Source organism: Saccostrea echinata, unplaced genomic scaffold (assembly GCF_033153115.1).
Source record: "Saccostrea echinata isolate AGI-Se365-2 ecotype Australia unplaced genomic scaffold, CSIRO_AGI_Sech_v1 ptg000037l, whole genome shotgun sequence".
Classification (NCBI taxonomy): Eukaryota; Metazoa; Mollusca; class Bivalvia; order Ostreida; family Ostreidae; genus Saccostrea; species Saccostrea echinata.
The window spans coordinates 1,980,001-1,997,726 of NW_026889786.1; the positions used below are offsets into that span (position 1 = coordinate 1,980,001).

General features: G+C 31.8%; 1 protein-coding gene across 4 annotated transcripts in view; it reads left to right on the top strand.

The window, feature by feature from the left end:
* The window catches only part of LOC133200175 (caspase activity and apoptosis inhibitor 1-like), a 327,434-nt gene that overhangs the window by 273,258 nt on the left and 36,450 nt on the right, over positions 1-17,726 (top strand). The gene's annotated exons all lie outside the window — the stretch shown is intronic.

Genomic DNA, 17,726 nt, shown 5'->3' on the forward strand with positions numbered 1-17,726 from the left:
ATTGACCAACTGGCCATTTCTTCATTACCAAAGTTGTTATGTTACACCATCTCAAAAAGTGTTAGCTCATGCACAGATATTTGTTCTTGCTTCCCTCTATTAGTATTTTAATTAGAACTAATATTTTTTAGCTTAAATTGTAAATAAAAAAATGAACACCAGACTTTTGAAAAATACTTAGTCTCACAATAATATGTATAGTAAAATACACTACTTTCCTAATCATTTTCACTATCATACTTTATATCTTATGGTATTGATTGCAATGTTTTTGAACATAAGAAATTTGTTTGATTGTCCATCCAATATTTCATTATTTATATAACTGGAACCTCAATTTTCCCTAAATATCTTGTGTTGCCATGTCCAATTTGGACAATTTCAGTTTCCTGTGCATGTCAAAGTGGTTAATATAGAATTGGTGAAGGAGGCGATTGGTAGTAAAATGAATGTCCAGCATTAAAATGGAAACTCAGTGAAGTGGTCATCCATATGGAAGTTTAGCCTTGAGGAAAAAAAAACTCTGGGCTTTAGTTGTTTGGTCAGCATCAGATAATTAGCTTAATGCCTACATAGAATAATCTACTCTGTTGTGTGCCATTAGCCATAATTAATAGTGAAAATTTGTTAATTGAAAAAGCTTAGATAAGTTTTAGAGTAAATTTATCTTGGCCAGAACTGTTATACTGGCTGCAACACATGTGCATTGCCAGAGCAGCATTGGTATATATATATATATATTACCTAGGGGATTAGAGTTTTGACCTCTATGTACAGAAGCTTTACAGGCTTTCAAAAACATTGGCAGAGGGAAAAAAATGGATTCTTTTTTTTTTATGTGATTGTATCAGTTTAACATTTCAAACAGTTAATGCACATAAAAGACTGATGGTTCAGTTTTTTTTATGGCATTGTAATATGTGAATGTATGAGTTTTCATTTCCGCAGACAAACTACAGAAACAGAAATTACATTAAAATCAAATAAATGAGCAAATTTTTGAAGAATATGACCAATCCCTGGGAGAGTAAATTTGGCAAATGGAGGAATGTCTCAAATTTCCCACAATTCCAAGTTGCATTTTCTTCATCTTTACCCTTGCTTTGTGTAGGAGTCATCCAATACCTGTACAATGGATAAATTACGTTTGAACCGTTACATGCGATGGTGAATAATGTTTGTAATTAATTAAGCCCCAAGTCCTACTTTACTTTGGCGTGGATTTTTAAATGAGCTTTTATGCCACATTAATCATAATCATTTCTACCACCAGGTATTCATTTCAAATTTTTTTTAATGAAAAAATCATTATCTTTGGTCACAAGAAAATAAAGTTGCATTGATTTGAAGTTAAATGATGGTGGCCCTGGGGACAAACAGAGTTATTGTTTGAATAATTGATCAAATTTAACTTTTAAATCATGTAAATTTTATGAAAAAATCTGTCCAGTTCCATTGCAGATATTGATTTGAAGTTGTAAGAATCTACTTTTTCAACATGGCACATTGCAAAATTGATTATTTATGGAGATTTCATTGCCTTGGAAATTTTGTTTTATGGGATAAATTCTTTATTTTCCATGGCGATTATCAGTCTTTATTTCTTGACAAAATTATTGATTGTCCCGCAATTTATAAAACATTTTTTTTAAGCCTCTCTTATTATCAAAGTTAAGGATCTGGCTAATTTGAGTTGCCCCATTATTTTCACAAGTAAATCTAAGTTTAGTATGGATAGATTACTTTTAAGTGCATTTGTGGCTCTCAATGTCTGTCACTTTCTTTGCAGTGTTTGCACCTTTTTTTGCACAGAGTTAAGTGCACAGAATATGTATCAGTTAAAAAGAAACTTGAAATCATCTCTTGTTAAGCAAGGAATACAATATGTGCATCCATTGCTATTTTATGTTCATCATTAATTTGAAGTTTAAAGTGAAGCTTTTAATCTTGGCAGATTGAGGTTACATATTCTCTTTTTTTTTCCTTTCACAGATTCATATTGAAATTTGTTGTGTAAAAATTGAAAAGTCAGATCATGGTAGATTACTTCAGTTTCTATATTGAAGACATTTCAAATTAAAATAACCAAATACCACATATTTAAATTTTTTTTTAAATTAAAGTTTTCATTTTGATGAAAGTTTTTTTTTCTCCCCAGTAATAAGAAACAAGTGACATAAGACTGAAATTACTGTTCTTATGTATTGGTAAAGTCATTATAGTGTGGAGGAGTAATAGGAGATTGTCTTTGAAGATGCATGAGAATGACAGACATGACAAGTATATTATCTCGCATTTGTTGCACAGGTGAAAATGGTACAAGGAAGAGACGGAGGAAAACAGATTGAAAAAAAGTTGATCAGGTTTTTTATTTTCATTCCTTGCAAAATAAAAACCTAGAGAACAATACCATGCTAACTGGGGAGATCCTATTGTCAAAATATCAAAATAAAGAAATACTGATCCCACTGCATTCTTTGTGTGAGGTTTTCTCGCGAGCTCCCTCGTGCTGAAAAGTCATTGTAAGTGCACAGACTTTGAGAAGTGACATCTCTACACAAAAGTTAGTAAGTTGATGAGTAGTAGATCTGACATTTGGAACTTGAACATCCAAGATTTCACTGTATCCCCATAAAACAATAGCACAGTATATTTATTGTTAATGAGGGTGATGGACAGAATAGGGTTGCCATAGAAACCTTATAGCTGTAAATTTCAGATGTATCACACCACCTTGTTTGGGGAACCAGTTGATGATAGTTTAAGAAATTGGAGCTTCATTACTGAGCTTGCGATGATACTTGGAATTTGGCACTTCTTATATTAATATTTACTGTAATAATTTTGGTCAATTCTCATTAGACAAAGGCTGAATTATATGTAGAGAGAAAACATGTGCAGCTGATGCCAGGCCAGTAAATTACAAGCCATTGGGTTCACCAAAATCAAACCTCTAGTTAATTAATGCGTAAATGGACAAGCACTCTCTTGCATTTTTAATTAAAGTCAGATTGTACAGAGGCAAGGGATGGGTAACAACAAAAATGTGTTGAAAATGGCCAAGATGAATAAATTATTGATGCTGAGTGTATGTCTATAGTTACAGCATTGTATTGATGGGGGGTTTTTAAAATTCTTTCTAGTCATCAGTCAGATTTTCCGGTACATTTGGATCAGAATGGATTAGGTGTAATGTTACATCACCAATCTGGTAATTATCAGTCATGTCAAGGAGGGTGGGAGATTATACAGAGTCAGGGTTGTGACTGCATTAACAAGGATGTTATCTTATAAAACAATGAAGTTTAAAAATTTCAAATATTCAATTTTTTTATTTTTAAAATTTTAATTAAAGAAAAAGGGTAAAAAAAAAATAGAATAAATAAAAATGAATATTTTAAAAAGAGTAGAGAAGGACTGTGATAATTATGACAATGAATTGTTAGTCTGACTACTTGGCACTTGAGCAAGAATCTAGTTTGCATAATATGTAGTACTTCATTTCCAGTGTATAATGCAATTTGGCATTCAAACAAGTATAAACAGTGCTGTACTTTTTTTTTAATAATTCACATGCTTTCAATCAATAACCTTCCCATATGTGCATTTGGTCATTTTTTTCTTTGATGTTGATAACAAAGAAAGAAATGAGCATATGTCCACATTTTACTGGGAATGATAAAAGTAGACAAAGAGAATTTTAATCATGTACGTCCAATCATGCTGGTAGTGCTAACACATAACCACCTTTCCCATCTGAAAAAGCTCTGTAATTAATGTCATTTTGATAGGGAATATACAATGGCCATTTTGGTAAATGAACTCAAAAATCAATTTTTATTTAATCAAAGTGAAAATTTTCAATCAAGTTGAATTAGATAAAAATTGATTGGATGTGATGGCAGGGTTTCATCTTTCAACAGCCCAGGGCACACTGATAAAGTAGCCCCAGAGAGTTAGTGAAACTCAGTGATGGGAGAAATCTAATTCTAATAAATACTACCTAAATATTTCTGCACTTCTGTACAGACCGTTGGTGTGATAAAGAAATGATAAACTTTTGGCATGGCCTTGCATGTTAAATTCACAACAGAAACTATTCATCTTAGGTTGTTGGGTGCAAAAAGGAAATTGATATGTTTTATATATATACTTTTAATACAAAATTTTACCATTTTTTTCCTTTTAGCATCACAGAACCATCTGTACCATAGACTTTGATGTTATTGGACAGAATTATAAAGTAAATCTGTTAAATTTGCTCTCTTGAATGCAACAGGATTCCATTATCTTTTATTCATTCAATTAAATTAAAATTTTCAATTTGCTTTGAAGTTAAATTTTGGAATTGAGAAATATTTTGTGCTTTTCATTTATGAGGCACAAATGAGTGTACATATTACCTAGATATGTAAAACTAGAAAGAAATAACTTTTTACTTTATGTTAGAGCTAGGTCAAAGGAGTTTTTCAGATGGTTTTAATTTCAGCCATTTCAAAGGCTAAAAACTGATCTGACTCAAATCTGGTGTGTCTGCTTCACATTTCAATAGCTTGGAGCTACTTAACTTTTAACTTGAAAATTTCTTTTGAGGCTTGGTTTATCTTTCATTTTAATGGCCAGCGTCTTATCTTAGTGTTCAGTGAATTCACACATTAGAAAATAATTTAAGGCTGGACGAAGCACACTCATCTTCAAAAAGATAAAACCATCATTAAACATATTTCTCATATCTGCTGTAGGGAGAAAGGTGTTGTCTTTTAAACTGACCATGGCTTGGAGTGACCTTTGTTGGCATCCCTGATATTTTTAATTTTGATGAATTGTGACAAGTTTTCTGTGTTGTTCTCCAGATTGTTGTGTAGAGTGCTCGACTGTAGTTATTAATTAGCATTTCATACCAAGAAAATAAAGATATTTAGATAAATTGGCTTAACTGCCAGATCTCCCGGGAAAGATTTGTTTCAGTTATCTATGTCAGAAACTTGTCCAGTTGCATATTTGTGTAATTATATCAATACTCTATAGGCTGTATACTTCAGCTATATTGTGTAGGGAGAGTGTGTAATGTTATCAGTGGAGAAGACAAACGAACAGGACTCCCATCTTCCATTGTGTAATATAATAAATTAATGATTCAAACATTTGAAATGAAATGTAAGTGATATCAACTTACAAAAGAAAGTTCAAGTGCCTGCTGAGCTGAATGTAAATCAGAGGATTTAATTACAAAAATAAGCAGCTAGAGTTACCTCCCATGGAGTGGAACTCTCCACAGGGGAGATGACATAATGTTCATCAGATTAATTAGCTTTAGACCTTAATTTGATGATTGTCATCATTTTGAAACCACAGGGGTTAGTGTCTATTTGACTTTCATGACTTGAAATACAGCAAGTTTATTACCTTTAATAAGATTTCAGTTATCTTTTCTTACATTTTTTTATCATGTTAGAATGCTACTACATGCTGATTTTAACCACATGGTTGATATGGCAGAATCTGATACCCTGAAGCTATGTTATGTAGGTAGAAATATGATACTAATTTCCTTTTTTATTATAAGCCTTTCACATTTCAAACTTCATGTTTAATAATTATATGTTAAGGCAATGGCTAATAGTGATTACTGCTATTTTCAGCGTGACATATTTATAAAAAAAGGTCATTGCTGAAACAGAAAATATTAAATAAAAATCTATAAAATGTCCAAAGGGGAGTGTAATTGAATAAAATGTCTTAATGTGTTTGTTGAAATATGACTTGTGATTAGAGATATAACATTGAAAAACCTTGCAAATGTTTCTGTCAAGAGGACATGAAATAAGATTTTAATTGATTTTTTTTGTAGTGAAAATAAATTATCAAATTTTGGCACAGGTTTGAGTATAAGATATAAATGTGACAGGTCATCAAACTTGGCATGGATAATTCTACTATTGCAGTGGATTTTTAAAAAAAAAAATTGGCAAGACAGTCACTAGGGCTTCTGATTGGTTAATCCACACCAGTAACCAATGTTCAGTCACCAACTATATATAGACACAAATAGGTATCATTAAATTTTGTTACATCATTGCCGTGTTATAAGAATTATAATTTGGATGCAAAGTCTTCATATTGACCAAGAAAACCATATAGCTTCCTAAGTTCCTGCTTCCAAACCAAAATTGACACAAATTCAACATACATTTCTCATATTTGACCTAAGAATTTTTCACGACGTTTGAATTCTCCTTGAATTGTCCTTATTGCAGCAGTAAATTTGTATACATTTTTGTTGTTGAATTTTTAGCAATTTATGGTAACTATGAAAGGGTGGACAAGTTTACTTCAAAATTTTTGAGATGACTGACTAAGCTACATTTTGTGACCCCCCCCCCCCCCCCCACTCTCTCCTTGATATGTGTTTCTTCTCCCTTCTTTTTTTTTTTTTCTAAATGTGCTACAATATAAAGTAAATAAATGAACATAAGTTTTCCACCTCTGTGCCACTCCCTAAGACAGGGAATGCAAAGCCAGAAAGATTTTAATGTTGCTTGAAGAGAAAAGTTTAACCATATGTTTTAATGCTTCAAATTTTAGAAGAGAAAATACTGATATAAACCATGTGTTGCTTTGGAAGAACAATATAAATTTTGTAGAGTTATCGTGTAATTTTGTGCATTCATTTGCAATACCCAGATGTTACAACTCGAATTTGATTATTTACTTATCTGCTAATTTTTCTTCATTTTGTTGGGACAAAATCTATATTCAAGTGTTATTTTCATTTAGTTCATTGTCTCTATCTGGTACATTATGAAAACTCTGACAATTTTAGAAGCAGATGGCAATTAATATGTACTACACCGTCTTCCAAAATTAAGATGATTGAAATTCAAATTTGAAAGAACTGAAAACTGTCCATTATTAATCTTGACATTTTAAGTAGGCTAAAAATGCTAATTTTGTAAAAATCAATGCATGGAAGCTTCATAAAAAGTATGCATTCTTTTATGAAGATTTAAAATTAAAACTATTGACCTCATAGTTGATACTACAATAAGATTTAACCTCTTCATTTCCATTAATTTGAAAACTACCTGTCAAATGCTAAATTTATTTTACCAACTTAAAGGAAATTTTGAATTGTATTTAAAATCAAATGTGTATTTAATTTGTGGTTTTCAGCAGAATGAAATTAAAGTACATTTCATTGACAATCAGTTTTTACCCCATTTGTGCCAAAAATCTGAAATGCAAATTAAGTACAAGTGCAGAGACCCTGTATTGTTGTTGAATGTGTTAAGTGCAGCTTGAAAATTTTAACCAAATGTCCTTATAATAAATTTCAAAATTTAGACATGAGGGCTTGAAAATTTGAATTATGTGTCGGGCTGTGCTTAATCCAAGGGTCACAAGGGGATTGTAAATCTGAAGAATGTGTAAATGATTTTTTTTTCATGCATATAAACACTTCTCTATGTGTCTGTATGTATTTTTTGTGAAAGTAAAATATTTGAATCATTTGATATGTAACTTAATGATAATGATAAAAGATTTTCAGTATTCTCCAGAATTATTATTGTAGCAGTTAAGAAATTTCAGATGAACATAACAACATAACAGTGTATGATAATATTCCTATAAGGTGCAGGGCTCTCAATTTTCTGTAATTTGGGCCATTCAAAGATGCGCCCATTCTCAATTCTAAAAAGGTACCCTTCTCCACAATTGAATGTGTCAACTTCCCTTATGGTCATTTCTCCAAAAAATTGAAGAAAATATAGTTGGATATATAATTACTGAACTTTCTATTCGTATTCCTCTGAAAACAGAAATTAAGTTGATAACAAACACAAGAAACCCAATATCATGATTTTAAAAATAATGGTTATCCCAAAAATTCCCAAAAAAAAGATTTCTTGGTCCTGGCTTCATTCCCAAAAAGTGGTGTGAGAGCCCTGAGGTCTTATTTAATAAAATTTTAAAGAGGGAAAAATAATTTAAGCCTTTACTTATTTCAAAGATGCAACAAGTATATTGTCAATTGCCCACAACAGTTTAACCTGTGGGAATATTATCGGAAGCCTTAATTAAAGAAACAGTTGTGGAGTAAAGCAAGTATTATTTTATTTATTGTTCTGACAAGTAAGAAATATCCTAAAATTAATATTTTTAAGATGTTCTTAGAGCAGGCAAATCATTTTTTCTATACAAATGGTAATTAATTTCCGTTATTATTAAAGATGCATGCAATCTTTGTACTGCATTTGAAGTGTCCCTTTGGCCAGTTCGTGTTCTGGATATTCAATTTCAGTGGAGGCTTATATATTGTTCTGTCAATTTTATTGTATTCCCGCTCAAAATTTCTACTTTGAGTATTAGTGAACTTGATTAGAATTTTAGTGCCATATTGATTTTTTTTTTTGGCTTGTCCAGAAGTTGACCATAGAAGACCAAAAAAAAAAAAAAAATCGAATGACTGAGAATTCAATACCGGCAATAATTTAGTACGTCAGCCCCAACTGCCAGAATTGGAAAAGCATTGCTTTGGGCAAAAATAAATTTTAGTGTGTGTTGCCAGGCAACGAAGATTCCATATATATTGTTTGATGTACATTTTGAATTCTTCAATCGGTTTCAATATTGACCAGTAGAAATTAAATTACAAGCACCAATCACTTTGAGTAATGTTGGTGATGACCAGAGATGCTATATCAAAAATGTTGCCAAAGTCATGGTTTTTTTTTTAACTAGAGGGAAAGATTGTAAATCAATCATTTATTTCCTTAGCATTCTGATTAAAATGAAGAGATATATACAAAATATATTCAAAAGTTTTATTTTTTAATTTGCTTTTTTGCCCATCCATTGGATAAGATAAGTGAAACTTGTACTTTTAAGAACCAGTTTGTAGCATGACCATTAAAATAAGTTTATATATGTAACTGATAATATCTTGTCAGTCTGAAAGATTTTATGGGTCTGGTATACTGTAAAAAGGATGGAAATCAATTTTTGGAAGGGTTTCAAAAATTGGATCCAAATAAATTGAACTGGCCTATAAAACCAGCTTTTGGAGAACCATAGTAGAAATTTAGATTTGAAATCTTAACCTAGCATTTAACCTTTATCAGAAGGACTCATTATATGTAAAAAAGAAGTTTGATTTGCAAGAAGATGACATTGTAGAAAAAGAAGAAAAATGCTGTTACGACCTCTTCACACATTTCTCAATAAACAGATAATGATAAATATTCTTTTAGCTGCTAATATGGATATAATGATTACTAGATAAGATAATTTTGTATGATTCTGTAGAGGGATTTAAAACTTCAGGTACATTAGATTCAATATGATATATGATGCTTTACATCAGTTAAAAGTATTCTACAAATAGTCTTTAGTCTTCATTAGGTGAGGCAAATTATCTGTGAGTGGGAGTATGAGGTCCAGAGCAGAGCCACAATTTGCAGGTAAATTAATCAAAGTACTAAATGTTCTGAGCCAAGGTGACTTCCATTAACTTTTAAAAGGGTAAGTAAACAGTAAGCAATAAGGCAAATGCATTTTATAACTAATTTTGAATATCTTGAGTATTTTAAATGACTCAAGTACATACTACTACGTATGTTCAAACAGGAATAGAGGAAACGTTCTCATATAAATGTATTAATAAACCTAATTATATAAGTTTCTAACATTTCTGAAATTTCAGGAGACAAGTTTGGCATTGGTGCAGCTGGCATTTTATGCACCACAGCCTTGATCCCCTTTATCATTTATCAGTAATAGCCAAAAATCAGGCCTATTTAGACATTTTTGAACAGAATTTTTTATAAATATATTAATCATATGAAACATTCTAGACACAAAAGTGCAACAAAAACTAATAACAACTTAAACTAATATTGAATTAGTCAATGCATTCAGTGAACCCAATGAACATTTAAAGATAAGCCAAATAATATGACAGTTATGGATATGATGACGATTATGATTTTTTGTGAGAACAAATGAAAACTTGTTAGTCACATACAACGAAACTGTGTACTGGAAAGCGATGTCAAAAAATGTAATCACCTGATGTGTTTGACAACAGACAGATTCTATTGGCACTTTTTATACTTTCTAAAACAAATAACCCCCATTTTAAAAATCAAACACCATAATCACCATAATCATAAATCTAAGAATTTTTTAATTCTTAAAATATAAATATTAAAACATTGGTATTAAAACAATCACAAGACTGACATTGATACTTATAACTACTTTTACATTGGATTCATGCAGGATTCAGGGTGAGGCTATAAGTTGATCATGTATTGAAAATGCATTATATCTTAGAAAATCTTTTTCTTTCTTCATGGAAATTTAGCAGACGAACTGCATGATTATAATGCATCCTCATCTTACCAAAATTATGAAATTCATGGCCCCTGGTTTGTGGATCATGCCCTACATGGTGGGGCTTAGTTGGTCATATATTTGAAAATACTTTTTGTTAGTGAAAATCTTCCTCTCTACTAATGAGCATTTAATTAACATGCAATTTTCTGTGTGCATGATTACAATAAACACTTAACCCTCTACAGAAATTGAAAAAAAACATGGTCAATCAGCCCATGATTCAGGCCTCAGGGTGGGGCTTAATTGGCCATACATTGAAATTGCAGTACACCTTTCTTCCTCCTTATCCATGGGCATCTAGGAGATGAGCTGTTAAAGGATTTATCGCAGGAGTTTTCAAAAATCTTAATTTTATGAAAAATATTATCTACAACCTTGTTTATTAAAATTCTGAATACAATAAACGTTGTTGAAAGCGTATTTTAAGAGATATTGAGAGTTGAAATTCAAATACGGCAATATGCATATTTCAGTCGGATTTCGGCGAAATACTGCTCTGACGTCATAGGCGACAATTCAGTGATAGAGAGATGAGAAGTTGCACACTATTTACGGAGTTATCAACGACAAATGCAGTTTAATTATGAAAAATGCTGAAAAAATTAATTTCTAACGTGATTTTCAATCACTATAGAAACATTAACTAGTTCTAAGGTGTAAGAATTTTGAGATATTTTCTTTTTTCATTCCAAACATTTAGAATCTGTAGGTCTGATTACGGCAATGCTTCGTGATCGGAAAATTATTTTTCAAAACCATCCATTACAAAACATATGGAGGCATACTTGCATAAATTAATATTATGTTAAAAACTAAGAATAACAAAGTTATCTAATTTAAATGTGTGAATCAAATAAGTTCATACATGTGATAAAATGACAAATCAAATTGTATTGTTATGGCGAGGTTCTTCGTCTTCGCCGCGTCTCCCTCGCTATCGTCGCTGCTATTTTTACAATGTTAACGGATTTTTCAGATTATTTCTTGCTGACATTCTAAAATATAAGGTTGGATTATTATATTTCATATCGATAAAATCAGTGATTTGGTCGTCCATAACGCAGAAAATTCAGGTTGTATCGCGTATATTTTAGTAAGATTTAAGTGAAGAGCTGATCAGCCATTGTCGCCTTTGACGTCACAGGGTCATGTGATCGCTATCTAATTAACTTAGATTTTTAATTCAGGGGTTTTCATTTGAGTCAATAATTGGTTAATTACCGCAGTTTATCCGCAGTAAAAACACAAAATTTATAAACTGTGGTCATAAGGAACGTTTTACGCTTTTAATTTCAAATAAATTAGAAACATGCGATAAGTCCTTTAATTACAATAAGTACTTAACTATATATCAAGATTAAAAAATCCATGGTTACTGTTTCCAAGGTCCAAGGATGGGGCTAAGTTGTTTATTATGTAAAGGGCATCTAGTGGGGGAACATAAGATCACACTGAGTACTTATCCCTTTACCAAAATTTCAAAATTCATGTTCCCTGGGTCCAAGATGATTAGGAAGGGTGATCAGGTTAAGTTGGTCATGTATTCAAATGCATTACATTTTTAATCATGCATGGACATCTAGAAGACAAATTGTTTGCATGATTATAATTATCACTGATCCCTCTATTTTTATTTCTGATTATTAAAATTCTGAATCTTACAGAGCAAAATAAGGCCCTTGCTGATCTTTGCTTTTGATATGGTGTAAACCATTAACAGATCCTTTCTTCTGATTTACAATTTCAAAGTAATTAAAAGTGTACACAAAAACACAGAGAATGTTTTACATGTATTTTGTTTCTAACATTTAGAGACATTGAAAAATATAAAAATATCCATTTTCTCTTCATGTACGTATTGCAAAAACGGGTCCAGGTTCTAGCTGTTTGTTGTTTATCATCCCTCTCGAGAATTTTTTCACTCATATGGAGATGCCACTACTTGCCAGAGGAGGGCTGCAAAGGACAAGATAGGCTAAGAACCCCTTTTGGCCCCTGGTTTGGGGTGTCTTTTAGAATGATACAACAGTTTATCAATTAAAAACCTGTTGTCATCTCTGCCACAAAATGAGTATTGTTTCTAAGTTATGGGATACACAGAGGTCACAGGAACGTCAGAAAATATGTAAATTTCCAAATTTTCTCACTTTTATGCAAATTTTCATCGGTTTTACAGCACATTTTGGTTCAGAAAACATAGAGCACAAGCTTGCCTATCTACCAAATTGAAATATTTCATACACTAGTATCAGATGCTTCTTCTGTATTAAAATCTCAGATAGGCAAGCTTGTGTTCTATGTTTCCCAAAAGTGAAATGTATCTCAAAGGACTATATTCTGTAGTGGCCAGTATCTGCCCCCAAAATAAAACTTTGATGGAGAAATCTATAATTATGTTCTAAACCAGTTGGATATTTGCAGACTTCAAAGCATTAAATATTTTTATCAACTATGACATCATTAGTTAGATATGACGTCAATAAAATGACGTAAATTCCAAATTGCAATGATTTTGAGAGAAAATAGTGTATTTTACGTCGGTATTTTGATTGGAAATTATCGAGCGCAAGTCTGCTCAGACTAGATCTTTTGATATAATGTATAGAATGATAATATCAATGAAATATGTGAATATGGTACCTGAGCAAGCTTGCACTCTATAAATACTATAGTCAAATTTGAACAAACTCTGTGCATTTTGGCCTCTATTTTAAAAATAACGGAAATCCAAATAGTTTGTGACGTCACAGAGACAAGAAAAGCCAACTAATTTTTCCAATTTCATAATATATTGTCTTAATTTGGATTATTTTATACAATATATGCACTTTTGCTCATTTCAAGAGATTTTCAAAATTTGACTATTATGGGGGCAGGAATACGCCCTTACTGTGTATAGTTCTTTAACGAAATTTGGCCAAAATTGAGGAAATTCTGGAAGGTGTCTCACTTCTGCACCCTCTTGTGGCCTTCATATAAGCTTTGAATCAAAATTAGTGCTGGTTTTAAAACAAGCATCATTTTAAGTTCTTAACTACAAACTATCACAATTTTAACTGTATTCTGATTTTTACATCAATTAAGGGGCCAGATTCGGCCGTTACCATACCTTGTCCTTTAGACTTACACTCAGCACTCAGGGCCATTGAGCAGTGAGGGATCTTTTTCATGCCAGCACTTACTGCAACACAGAACTTTGTTTTATATGGTCTCATCTGAAGGACCTGTCTCCATGTCCCACAGTGCGATTTTAACCCGCGACATAAGGATCAACTCCTTATTCCGTGACTCTAGAACAAACGCTCTAACCACTGTGCCATGCGGATGACTGTAAAAGAGCCTGTAATCCCAAAAATGCAGTTGTTACAAATCAACTGTAAAGTTGTATGTATAGAAATACCTATTTAAATGATTTAGATAGAGAAAGTATATTCAATGCAATGATCTAAAAATTTCTGTGATAAAGCTTAAAATTGTACCTTTAGATTATGGCAATTCACAGTAATACTGCATTGTTCATGTATCATATTTCAATTTAATGGGTCTCTTTTCTAAGCGCTAATGTATCAAAGAACTTAAAAGTATGAAAAAAGTGAAATTTAGAACCTTGAATTGTCCTACTATGCTGAAGCACACTTTTTTATCGCATGGAAGAAGCCCCAGAACTGAAATTAAACATCCAAAAAGAACAGAATGTCTTTTTATGACATTTTAGCTGAAAACATTACAAAGACTTTGTGTCATTTTTGGCAAAAAATGAGTATTACTGAATAGTCAAATTGCAGTTTTATGCCCCAGCATTTGAGATTCATGAGACAAGTTATTGTTAAATCCATCAAAACAAGGATCTTTTTTTATGAAGTTAAGAAACCCAATTAGAATTGAGAATGATTTCAGAATTGAAGCAAAAATGCTAGTAATCTGAACTTCTCACAGCTCTAAGAATTGGAATTGAAATGTTGAAGTCCAAAAAGAAAAGAAAAAATCTGGACTTTTTTGAATTTAGCTGTCAGATCTTTTCATTTTAAAGCAGTGTCCATGTCACAGACTAAAGAGCAAGCCAGGCTGGGTTAATGGAAAATGTCAAAATGAACATAGTGAGAAAATACCAAACAAAAAGGCCTGATGTCAATATATAATCATTCATTTCACTTATTTTCCACTGAAAATCAAAAGCAGATGATGAGGCCTGCCTCGTGATGTGTCGTTATTCTGAAAGACTTAGGTTTTCAAATTAATCAGAATCAAAATCAGTTTATTGATGTAATGGGATGTCATTGGAGGGAATATTTTGCATAACTTTACCAACTATTATGATAAAAATCTTGAGCTTTAAATGACCAGTCTTAATCTGCTCTGTTGTGGGTCTTAAAAAAAATGGAGCTTATATTTTTAAGCATGCTTTAGATTCATTTCACAAATAATAATGTTGGATTGTTTTATTGCTGAGAATGCAAATTCCCCTTGTTTTGCACCAAAGAAGATAAATGTATTTTTTTTCTCCAAATACTGCTTATGCCACCACTGTTATGTATGTTTTTTATTACTTGAATAATGTCAAAAAATGGAGAAATGTCATTTTTGACAGTTTATCAAATTTGTGATATTAGAAATTGTTCGTATTTAGCTGTAGCCACATACTTTAATTCAACCTCAGATATTTCTATTTGTCTCAGACAGCATGATTTTGTTAAAACTTTTATATTAGAAAATCTCTTCTTCCATCACAATTGGCAAAATTGGCTCTAAATCTTAAGGCTTTTCTTTGAAATTGACAGGAAAGCTTAGAGAATCCTGTGAAAGTTTAATATGGCAAGATCTATGTCAGATGACTAACTGCTGGTATTGGCTCTAAATCTTGAATGCCAATTTTAATTTTGATCACATTTTGCCCAGACCATTTGGCTTGATGCTTCATTGGGGACATTCAAATTCATCGATTTTTAGACGATAAAATTGATATCATGGACATATCTGGCAAAATTCCACACAAACTTCATCTCAACCGGCTTTAATTGCAGGAAGTTTAATTTCTAAGAAAATTAGATATTTGATCTTGGCACCAGATCTTTATGGACTGGAGAGTTTACTGCATGCATTGTATGGATATTACAGTATATTTTCTTGATAAACAGAATTGAAGAATTGAACCTAGTCCATCAAATCCAACTGAATATAAATTGGTTTAATAAGGCAAGATAGGTTAATGTCTTTTTACCATTCTACATATTCCTGATACTAGAAAGCAGTGGGTTTCCTTTTTCTGCATATTGTTGAATACAAAGAAAATTTTTTGATAAGGGATGTAAAATCAGGACCATTTGTAAAGGAAATCTTTTGATTTTAAGCTCACCTGAGCCAAAGGCTATAGTGTGCTTTTCTGATCAAAATTTGTTCATTGTCTGTCATTGTTGTCATTGCCTTCATAAACTTTTTACAATTTCATCTTCATTTCCAGAACCACTATGCCAGTTTTAACCAAATTTGGCTCAGAGTATCCTTGGGTGAAGGGGATTCAAGTTTGTTCAAATGTATAGGGTTATATGATGATATATATACCATATACTGGAGAGAGCTATTCAACTTCATCAACAATTTTTGACCTTGACCTTTCCTTTGACCTTGACCTCACTTTTTTTTTTTAAAATTTGCATTTTATACCTCAGTTTCAAAAAATTATTCAAGATATTTTTATGTAAGATTATGCACTGGTACATTATTTGGTGAGAATTTATCAACTGTGTCCATGGTTTTTTTTTACCTTGACCTTCCAAATGACCTTTATCCTTACTATTTATTGTGTTTAAAACTCAGCTTTAAAGAAATCATTCAAGATATTTTAATCAAATTTCATACATTACTGATGAAGTAATGATGAAGGGTGGGGTATTCATGTCCTATGGGCATATTTTCAGGGGGGTTGGGGTTGGGGTTGGGGGGTTGTTATATACTTAAGGGCTTTGGATGTAAAAAATAAAGATAACATCAAATAGTAATCAATCTCATAAATCCGGTAAACAAAACAAATCATGAACAGGGCAAAAGCAAGGACCCAAGGAAAAACACCAGAGTGGGATCAGGTGCTTTGGAGAAGTAAGCATCCCCTGTTGACCAGTCACACCCACCATGAGCCCCATGTATTGATCAGGTATACAGAGTACTCTATAGTCAAATTAATGACCTACAATGGTATCAAACACATCAGACAAAATACAACCCAACAGTTTGTATTTTCAAATATTGTCATTATTATGACTGTAGAATTTGTGAAAAGCTGGATTTAAATGGGGTTGTTGAAATCCTTGTACCATCAACTTATGTTTTGGTAGCTTGCCTCAGTTTAAAAATTGATCATACTCAGAGCATGCTCTTGCATGTTGAATTATTTGGGAGACATAAACACCATATGAAGGTGATATTGGATTATTACTACATAAGTAAGGGAAGTTGATTGAAAAGCTGAAATTATCCCAACTGTCATACAGGTTAGATATTAGTTGGCCAATATTGTCTGTAGTCAGTAAAATATCCAGATATGAAACAAATGTGGCAGACTCTGAGTATCTTTAATTTCAAGTTCACTGGGATATACTGAGTTGACATATGAATGAAAGTAACTATTATTAATTGATTAATTCATCAATATATCTACCAAGTAAATTTTGAGTTGATGGCAACAGCAAGAGTTTTCTTCTCACTTAGAAATTTTTGAATAAATTCTGCTTCAAAGGAATGTGAAAAAACAGCTAGGTCAGTTAATAAAGGGGCACAATTAGTGTCCATTGAATTCCAACAGATTATTGGAAGGCCTGGATGCAATATTGTGGTCTTCATAAAGACTATACTGACTTAACCTTAATTGTTGTAAACAAAAGATCTTTTTTTCAAAGTTAGTGTGTGGTATTTATTATTATATGTAATAAAAGAAACACATATTTGGTTATTTTCAGACTGAATTTAACAAAGTACCTCTTCAAATCTGAAATTATTGTAAAGATCCAAGACAAATAGTGTTTCGTTTACAATTCTTCTACTGTTCTTTCAGATTGATTTAAATGGTATTGGCCATATTTGAGAAACATGTAAAACAATAGCTGTAACATTCAGCGTATTAAAAAAATTCAGTGCAATTTAATCAGAGCATTGGCAATTTTCAGTTTGGAATGTCAAATGTTTTTAAGGTGTTTTTAACTGTTCAAATGAAGCATGCTGATTCATTAAGGGTAGAAAAGTGGCACTCTTTCTTTTGTCTTGTGTAATGCATTGCGTAATTCCAAAGACTGACAAAGGGTGATTCAATAAAAGATGCTTTTAATTATGCATGTGCA